We start from the raw sequence: 9,392 nt of genomic DNA on the forward strand, positions 1-9,392 counted from the left end.
AAGTGATGAAGATTTCTGTTTAAGAGGGCTATGATTTTAGCACGAGTAACTAAAATCCATTACTGTTACCACGCAGGACTGTTGAAACAAGAGAACTTCAGTTGGGGGTAACAGTTTGCAGACTCATCTGCTTCAGGTATGACTAGTCTCCTTCTAACAACACAGGCTAATGCTAGATGACAGTCATTTTTCCCCTCAGGGGAAACGGCAAGCCATTTTTCTTTCACCTCAGCAAAAAAGATAACAGGCTTCCCCTTTTTGTTTTTTATGCTGGTAGACACTGTTAGGGGCTAAATCGATTGGTTTTTATTACAATATTATACCATTTGAAATATTTTATAAGCTCACATACACTTGGGAACGTTTTTTATTGATCTGGCTTGTTTTAGACACCTAAATCTAGTCAGGAAGGCCCCTTCACTCTAGTGTGCTGAGGGAGGAAGCCTCATTTTGGCACTTCAGCTGCGCAGTTGAATTTCAAGGCAGTGCATGCAGATTCATGTGAGAGGGTCCTGTGGTTCAGAAAGTGACTCCAAAAGGCTTTTTTCTGTGAATGGTGACCCCTAAGGAAGGTAAAAAGCTGCAGCAAGGCTGTAGCTGGGATTGTGGTGTGTAAAAACGGTTAAATCCAACAATATTTGCTGTGCAATACTTTCTAAGCATTAAGACACTGGGGTCCAAATTTCAGAAAAATCGGATATTGCCTTCATAGTTTTTTGAACATTCAGAAATAAATGTGTCATTTTATTATTTAAAGAGACAGTAACGTTTTTGTTTAAAATCGTTTTTATTGCATTGTTTGCCTGCCTAAATCTGTTTAACATGTCTGTTCCATCAGATAACCTATGTTCTGTGTGTATAGAGACAAATGTGGTTCCCCCTTCGAGTGTTTGTGATAATTGCGCCATGGCGTCCAAACAAAATCAGGACAGCTCTGTTATTTTTCATAATGTTGCCCAAGATGATTTATCTAATGAAGGTAGTGGGGATAGCTCTACATCCTCTCCTTCTGTGTCTACACCAGCTTTGCCCGCGCAGGCGACACCTAGCGCGCCAGTGCTTATTTCTATGCAACAATTATCAGCAGTAGTGGATAATTCTATAGCAAATCTTTTATCCAAACTGCCAGTTTTTCAGAGAAAGCGTGATTGTTCAGTTTTAAATACAGATAAAAAGGATGAACAATCAGACGCTGACGATGCCTTATCTATTTTACCCTCACATCAATCAGAATTGGCTGTGAGGGAAGGGCTGTCTGAGGGTGAAATTTCAGACTCAGGAAAAATTTCTCAACAGGCAGAACCTGATCTAGTGGCATTTAAGTTTAAGCTAGAACATCTCCGCGCTTTGCTTAAGGAGGTATTAGCTACTCTGGATGACTGTGATTCCATGGTAGTACCAGAGAAGTTGTGCAAATTGGACAAAGGAGGTCCCAGTGCACGACGACGCTTTTCCAATACCTAAGAGGGTAGCGAACATAGTGGAAAAGGAGTGGGAGAAGCCAGGTGTACCCTTTGCCCCACCTCCTATATTTAAGAAAATGTTTCCCATAGTAGACCCTAGAAGGGACGCATGGCAAACGGTCCCGAAGGTTGAGGGAGCTGTTTCAACACTAGCGAAGCGCACAACTATTCCTATAGAGGACAGCTGCGCTTTCAAAGATCCTATGGATAAAAAATTGGAAGGATTGCTTAAAAAGATTTTTGTTCAGCAAGGGTTCATCCTTCAACCAGCTACGTGTGTTATTACTGTCACTTCAGCGGCGTCCTTTTGGTTCGAAGAACTAGAAAGGTCGCTCCAGAAAGAGACTTCCTATGAAGAAGTCATGGACAGAATTCATGCATTAAAGTTAGCTAATTCCTTTATATTGGATGCCGCCTTTCAAATAACGAAATTGGCGGCGAAAAACTCAGGTTTTGCTATATTAGCGCGGAGGGCGCTTTGGCTAAAATCCTGGTCGGCAGATGTGTCGTCCAAGACTAAGTTACTGAATATTCCTTTCAAGGGTAAGACCCTTTTTGGGCCGGAATTGAAGGAAATTATTTCAGACATCACTGGGGGTAAGGGCCATGCCCTCCCACAGGATAGGCCTTTTAAGGCTAAGAACAAGTCTAATTTTCTTTCCTTTCGCAATTTCAGGAACAGACCGGCTAACAACTCCACTGCCGCTAGACAAGAAGGTAACGCGGCCCAGCCCAAACCCGCTTGGAAGCCCATGCAAGGCTGGAACAAGGGTAAACAAACCAAGAAACCTGCTGCTGCTACCAAGACAGCATGAAGGGGTAGCCCCTGATCCGGGACTGGATCTGGTAGGGGGCAGACTATCTCTCTTCACTCAGGCTTGGGCAAGAGATGTTCTGGATCCCTGGGCACTAGAGATAGTTTCCAAGGGATACCTGTTAGAATTCAAGGGACTTCCTCCAAAGGGAAGGTTCCACCTGTCTCGCTTATCTTCAGACCAGATAAAGAAACAGGCATTCTTACATTGTGTAAGAGACCTATCAAAGATGGGAGTGATAAACCCAGTCCCCTCCGGGGAACAAGGTCTAGGGTTTTACTCAAACCTGTTTGTGGTTCCCAAAAAAGAGGGAACTTTCAGGCCAATTCTGGATTTAAAGATATTAAACAAGTTCCTCAGAGTTCCATCCTTCAAGATGGAAACCATTCGGACAATCTTACCAACAATCCAGCAGGGTCAATTTTTGACTACCGTGGATCTAAAGGATGCGTATCTGCATATCCCAATCCACAAATCTCATCATCAGTTCCTGAGGTTCACCTTTCTGGACAAACATTACCAGTTTGTGGCTCTTCCATTCGGTTTAGCCACCGCTCCCAGAATTTTCACAAAGGTGCTAGGGTCCCTTCTAGCGGTCCTAAGACCGAGGGGCATCGCTGTAGCACCTTTTCTCCAACATTGGTGTGTCCGGTCCACGGCGTCATCCTTACTTGTGGGATATCTCTTCCCCAACAGGAAATGGCAAAGAGTCCCAGCAAAGCTGGCCATATAGTCCCTCCTAGGCTCCGCCCACCCCAGTCATTCTCTTTGCCGTTGCACAGGCAACATCTCCACGGAGATGGTTAAGAGTTTTTTGTTGTTTAAATGTAGTTTTTATTCTTCTATCAAGTGTTTGTTATTTTAAAATAGTGCTGGTATGTACTATTTACTCTGAAACAGAAGATTTCTGTTTGTGAGAGGAAGATGATTTTAGCAGACAGTAACTAAAATCGATTGCTGTTTCCACATAGGAAGTAACTTCAGTTGGGGGAAACAGTTAGCAGACTTTTCTGCTTAAGGTATGACTAGCCATATTTCTAACAAGACCATGTAATGCTGGAAGGCTGTCATTTCCCCTCATGGGGACCGGTAAGCCATTTTCTTAGTCAAACAAACAGAATAAAGGGCTTAATATGGGCTAAAAAACTGGTAGACATTTTTATGGGCTAAATCGATTGCTTTATTTGGGCATTTTATTCATATTTATGCTGACAATTCGCATTTATAAACTTGGGGAACGTTTATTAAACGGCAGGCACTATGTTAGACACCTTTTCCAGTCAGGGGGCCTTCCTAGTTGTAGACTGAGCCTCATTTTCGCGCCATTACTGCGCAGTTGTTTTTTGAGAGCAGGGCATGCATATGCATGTGTGAGGATCTGAAATTTGCTGGAAAAGCTTCTAGAAGGCATCAATTGGTATCGTATTCCCCTCTGGGCTTGGTTGGGTCTCAGCAAAGGCTATAGCTGGGACTGTATAGGGGTTAAATTTGTAAACGGCTCTGGTTCCGTTATTTTAAGGGTTAAAGCTCTGAAATTTGGTGTGCAATACTCTTAATGCTTTAAGACACTGTGGTGAAATTTTGGAAGCCCATGCAAGGCTGGAACAAGGGTAAACAAACCAAGAAACCTGCTGCTGCTACCAAGACAGCATGAAGGGGTAGCCCCCGATCCGGGACCGGATCTGGTAGGGGGCAGACTATCTCTCTTCGCTCAGGCTTGGGCAAGAGATGTTCTGGATCCCTGGGCACTAGAGATAGTTTCCAAGGGATACCTGTTAGAATTCAAGGGACTTCCTCCAAAGGGAAGGTTCCACCTGTCTCGCTTATCTTCAGACCAGATAAAGAAACAGGCATTCTTACATTGTGTAAGAGACCTATCAAAGATGGGAGTGATAAACCCAGTCCCCTCCGGGGAACAAGGTCTAGAGTTTTACTCAAACCTGTTTGTGGTTCCCAAAAAAGAGGGAACTTTCAGGCCAATTCTGGATTTAAAGATATTAAACAAGTTCCTCAGAGTTCCATCCTTCAAGATGGAAACCATTCGGACAATCTTACCAACAATCCAGCAGGGTCAATTTTTGACTACCGTGGATCTAAAGGATGCGTATCTGCATATCCCAATCCACAAATCTCATCATCAGTTCCTGAGGTTCGCCTTTCTGGACAAACATTACCAGTTTGTGGCTCTTCCATTCGGTTTAGCCACCGCTCCCAGAATTTTCACAAAGGTGCTAGGGTCCCTTCTAGCGGTCCTAAGACCGAGGGGCATCGCTGTAGCACCTTTTCTCCAACATTGGTGTGTCCGGTCCACGGCGTCATCCTTACTTGTGGGATATCTCTTCCCCAACAGGAAATGGCAAAGAGTCCCAGCAAAGCTGGCCATATAGTCCCTCCTAGGCTCTGCCCACCCCAGTCATTCTCTTTGCCGTTGCACAGGCAACATCTCCATGGAGATGGTTAAGAGTTTTTTGGTGTTTAAATGTAGTTTTTATTCTTCTATCAAGTGTTTGTTATTTTAAAATAGTGCTGGTATGTACTATTTACTCTGAAACAGAAAAGGATGAAGATTTCTGTTTGTGAGAGGAAGATGATTTTAGCAGACAGTAACTAAAATCGATTGCTGTTTCCACATAGGACTGTTGAGATGAAGTAACTTCAGTTGGGGGAAACAGTTAGCAGACTTTTCTGCTTAAGGTATGACTAGCCATATTTCTAACAAGACCATGTAATGCTGGAAGGCTGTCATTTCCCCTCATGGGGACCGGTAAGCCATATTCTTAGTCAAACAAACAGAATAAAGGGCTTAATATGGGCTAAAAAACTGGTAGACATTTTTATGGGCTAAATCGATTGCTTTATTTGGGCATTTTATTCATATTTATGCTGACAATTCGCATTTATAAACTTGGGGAACGTTTATTAAACGGCAGGCACTATGTTAGACACCTTTTCCAGTCAGGGGGCCTTCCTAGTTGTAGACTGAGCCTCATTTTCGCGCCATTACTGCACAGTTGTTTTTTGAGAGCAGGGCATGCAGATGCATGTGTGAGGATCTGAAATTTGCTGGAAAAGCTTCTAGAAGGCGTCAATTGGTATCGTATTCCCCTCTGGGCTTGGTTGGGTCTCAGCAAAGGCTATAGCTGGGACTGTATAGGGGTTAAATTTGTAAACGGCTCCGGTTCCGTTATTTTAAGGGTTACAGCTCTGAAATTTGGTGTGCAATACTCTTAATGCTTTAAGACACTGTGGTGAAATTTTGGTAATTTTTGAACAATCCCTTCATACTTTTTCACATATTCAGTAATAAAGTGTTTTCTGTTTAAAATTTAAAGAATTTAAAATTTTTTAACAATTCCTTCATACTTTTTCACATATTCAGTAATAAAGTGTTTTCTGTTTAAAATTTAAAGAGACAGTAACGGTTTTGTTTTAAAATGTTTTTTGTGCTTTGTTGACAAGTTTAAGCCTGTTTAACATGTCTGTGCCTTCGGATAAGCTATGTTCTATATGTATGAAAGCCAATGTGTCTCCCCATTTAAATTTATGTGATAATTGTGCCATAGCGTCCAAACAAAGTAAGGACAGTACTGCCACAGATAATGAAATTACCCAAGATGATTCCTCAGATGAGGGGAGTAAACATGATACTACATCATCTCTTACTGTGTCTACACCAGTTTTGCCCACACAGGAGGCCCCTAGTACATCTAGTGCGCCAATGCTTATTACCATGCAACAATTAACGGCTGTAATGGATAACTCCATAGCAAATATTTTATCCAAAATGCCTACTTATCAGAGAAAGCGCGATTGCTCTGTTTTAAACACTGAAGAGCAGGAGGGCGCTGATTATAATTGTTCTGTCATACCCTCACACCAATCTGAAGGGGCCATGAGGGAGGTTTTTGTCAGATGGGGAAATTTCAGATTCAGGAAAAATTTCTCAACAAGCTGACCCTGATGTTGTGACATTTAAATTTAAATTAGAACATCTCCGCGCACTGCTTAAGGAGGTGTTATCTACTCTGGATGATTGTGACAACTTGGTCATTCCAGAGAAATTATGCAAGATGGACAAGTTCCTAGAGGTTCCGGTGCACCCCGACGCTTTTCCTATACCCAAGCGGGTGGCGGACATAGTAAATAAGGAGTGGGAAAAGCCCGGCATACCTTTTGTTTCCCCCCCCCCCCCCTATATTTAAGAAATTATTTCCTATGGTCGACCCCAGAAAGGACTTATGGCAGACAGTCCCTAAGGTCGAGGGGGCAGTTTCTACTCTAAACAAACGCACTACTATTCCTATCGAAGATAGTTGTGCTTTCAAAGATCCTATGGATAAAAAATTGGAGGGTTTGCTTAAAAAGATTTTTGTACAGCAAGGTTACCTTCTACAACCCATTTCGTGCATTGTTCCTGTCACTACAGCAGCGTGGTTCTGGTTCGAGGAACTAGAAAACTCGCTTAGTAGAGAGACTCCATATGAGGAGGTTATGGACAGAGTTCACGCACTTAAGTTGGCTCTTTTATTTTAGATGCCGCTTTGCAATTAGCTAGATTAGCGGCGAAAAATTCAGGGTTTGCTATCGTGGCGCGCAGAGCGCTTTGGCTAAAGTCTTGGTCAGCGGATGTGTCATCCAAGACAAAATTGCTTAACATCCCTTTCAAAGGTAAAACTCTATTTGGACCAGAATTGAAAGAGATTATTTCAGACATCACTGGGGGAAAGGGCCACGCCCTTCCACAAGATAGGCCTTTCAAGGCCAAAAATAAGTCTAATTTTCGTTCCTTTCGCAATTTCAGGAACGGACCGGCCTCTAATTCTGCATCCTCTAAGCAAGAGGGTAATGCCTCACAACCCAAACCAGCCTGGAAACCGATGCAAGGCTGCAACAAGGGTAAGCAGGCCAAGAAGCCTGCCGCTGCTAACAAAACAGCATGAAGGAGTAGCCCCCGATCCGGGACCGGATCTAGTGGGGGGCAGACTCTCTCTCTTTGCTCAGGCTTGGGCAAGAGATGTTCAGGATCCCTGGGTGCTAGAAATAGTTTCTCAGGGTTATCTCCTGGAATTCAGGGAACTACCCCCAAGGGGAAGGTTCCACATGTCTCACTTATCCTCAAACCAAATAAAGAGACAGGCGTTCTTACATTGTGTAGAAGACCTGTTAAAGATGGGAGTGATACACCCAGTTCCAATAAAGGAACAAGGAATGGGATTTTATTCCAATCTGTTCGTAGTTCCCAAAAAAGAGGGAACTTTCAGACCAATTTTGGATTTGAAGATCCTAAACAAATTTCTCAGGGTACCATCATTCAAGATGGAAACCATTCGAACAATTCTATCCACTATCCAGGAAAGTCAATTTATGACTACCGTGGATCTAAAGGATGCGTACCTACATATTCCTATCCACAAAGAACATCATCAGTTCCTAAGGTTCGCTTTTCTGGACAAGCATTACCAGTTTGTGGCCCTCCCATTCGGGTTAGCCACTACTCCAAGGATTTTCACAAAGGTACTAGGGTCCCTTCTAGCGGTTCTAAGACCGAGGGGCATTGCAGTAGTACCTTACTTGGACGACATTCTAATACAAGCGTCGTCCCTGTCAAAAGCAAAGGCTCATACAGACATCGTTCTGGCCTTTCTCAGATCACACGGATGGAAGGTGAACATAGAAAAAAGTTCTCTGTCTCCGTCGACAAGAGTTCCCTTCTTGGGAACAATAATAGATTCCTTAGAAATGAGGATTTTTCTGACAGAGGTCAGAAAGTCAAAACTTCTAAGCACTTGTCAAGTTCTTCATTCTGTTCCTCGTCCTTCCATAGCACAGTGCATGGAAGTAGTAGGGTTGATGGTTGCAGCAATGGACATAGTTCCTTTTGCACGAATTCTTCTAAGACCATTACAACTGTGCATGCTCAAACAGTGGAATGGGGACTATACAGACTTGTCTCCAATGATTCAAGTAGATCAGAAGACCAGAGATTCACTCCGTTGGTGGCTGACCCTGGACCATCTGTCCCAGGGAATGAGCTTCCGCAGACCAGAGTGGGTCATTGTCACGACCGACGCCAGTCTAGTGGGCTGGGGCGCGGTCTGGGAATCCCTGAAAGCTCAGGGTCTATGGTCTCGGGAAGAGTCTCTTCTCCCGATAAACATTCTGGAACTGAGAGCGATATTCAATGCTCTCAGGGCTTGGCCTCAACTAGCAATGGCCAGATTCATAAGGTTCCAATCAGACAACATGACGAACGTTGCGTATATCAATCATCAGGGGGGAACAAGGAGTTCCCTGGCGATGAAAGAAGTGACCAAAATAATTCAATGGGCGGAGGATCACTCCTGCCACCTGTCTGCGATTCACATCCCAGGTGTGGAAAACTGGGAGGCGGATTTTCTGAGTCGTCAGACATTCCATCCGGGGGAGTGGGAACTCCATCCGGAGATCTTTGCCCAAATAACTCAATTATGGGGCATTCCAGACATGGATCTGATGGCATCTCATCAGAACTTCAAGGTTCCTTGCTACGGGTCCAGATCCAGGGATCCCAAGGCGACTCTAGTAGATGCACTAGTAGCACCTTGGACCTTCAACCTAGCTTATGTATTTCCACCGTTTCCTCTCATTCCCAGGCTGGTAGCCAGGATCAATCAGGAGAGGGCCTCGGTGATCTTGATAGCTCCTGCGTGGCCACGCAGGACTTGGTATGCAGACCTGGTGAATATGTCATCGGTTCCACCATGGAAGCTACCTTTGAGACAGGACCTTTTGTTCAGGGTCCATTCGAACATCCAAATCTGGTTTCCCTCCAGCTGACGGCTTGGAGATTGAACGCTTGATTCTATCGAAGCGTGGGTTTTCAGATTCTGTGATAGATACTCTGGTTCAGGCCAGAAAACCGGCAACTAGAAAGATTTACCATAAAATATGGAAAAGATATATCTGTTGGTGTGAATCCAAAGGATTCCCATGGAATAAGATAAAAATTTCTAAGATTCTCTCCTTTCTACAAGAAGGTTTGGAGAAAGGATTATCTGCAAGTTCTCTAAAGGGACAGATCTCTGCTTTATCTGTCTTACTACACAAAAGACTGGCAGCTGTGCCAGATGTTCAA

Source organism: Bombina bombina, chromosome 3 (assembly GCF_027579735.1).
Source record: "Bombina bombina isolate aBomBom1 chromosome 3, aBomBom1.pri, whole genome shotgun sequence".
Classification (NCBI taxonomy): Eukaryota; Metazoa; Chordata; class Amphibia; order Anura; family Bombinatoridae; genus Bombina; species Bombina bombina.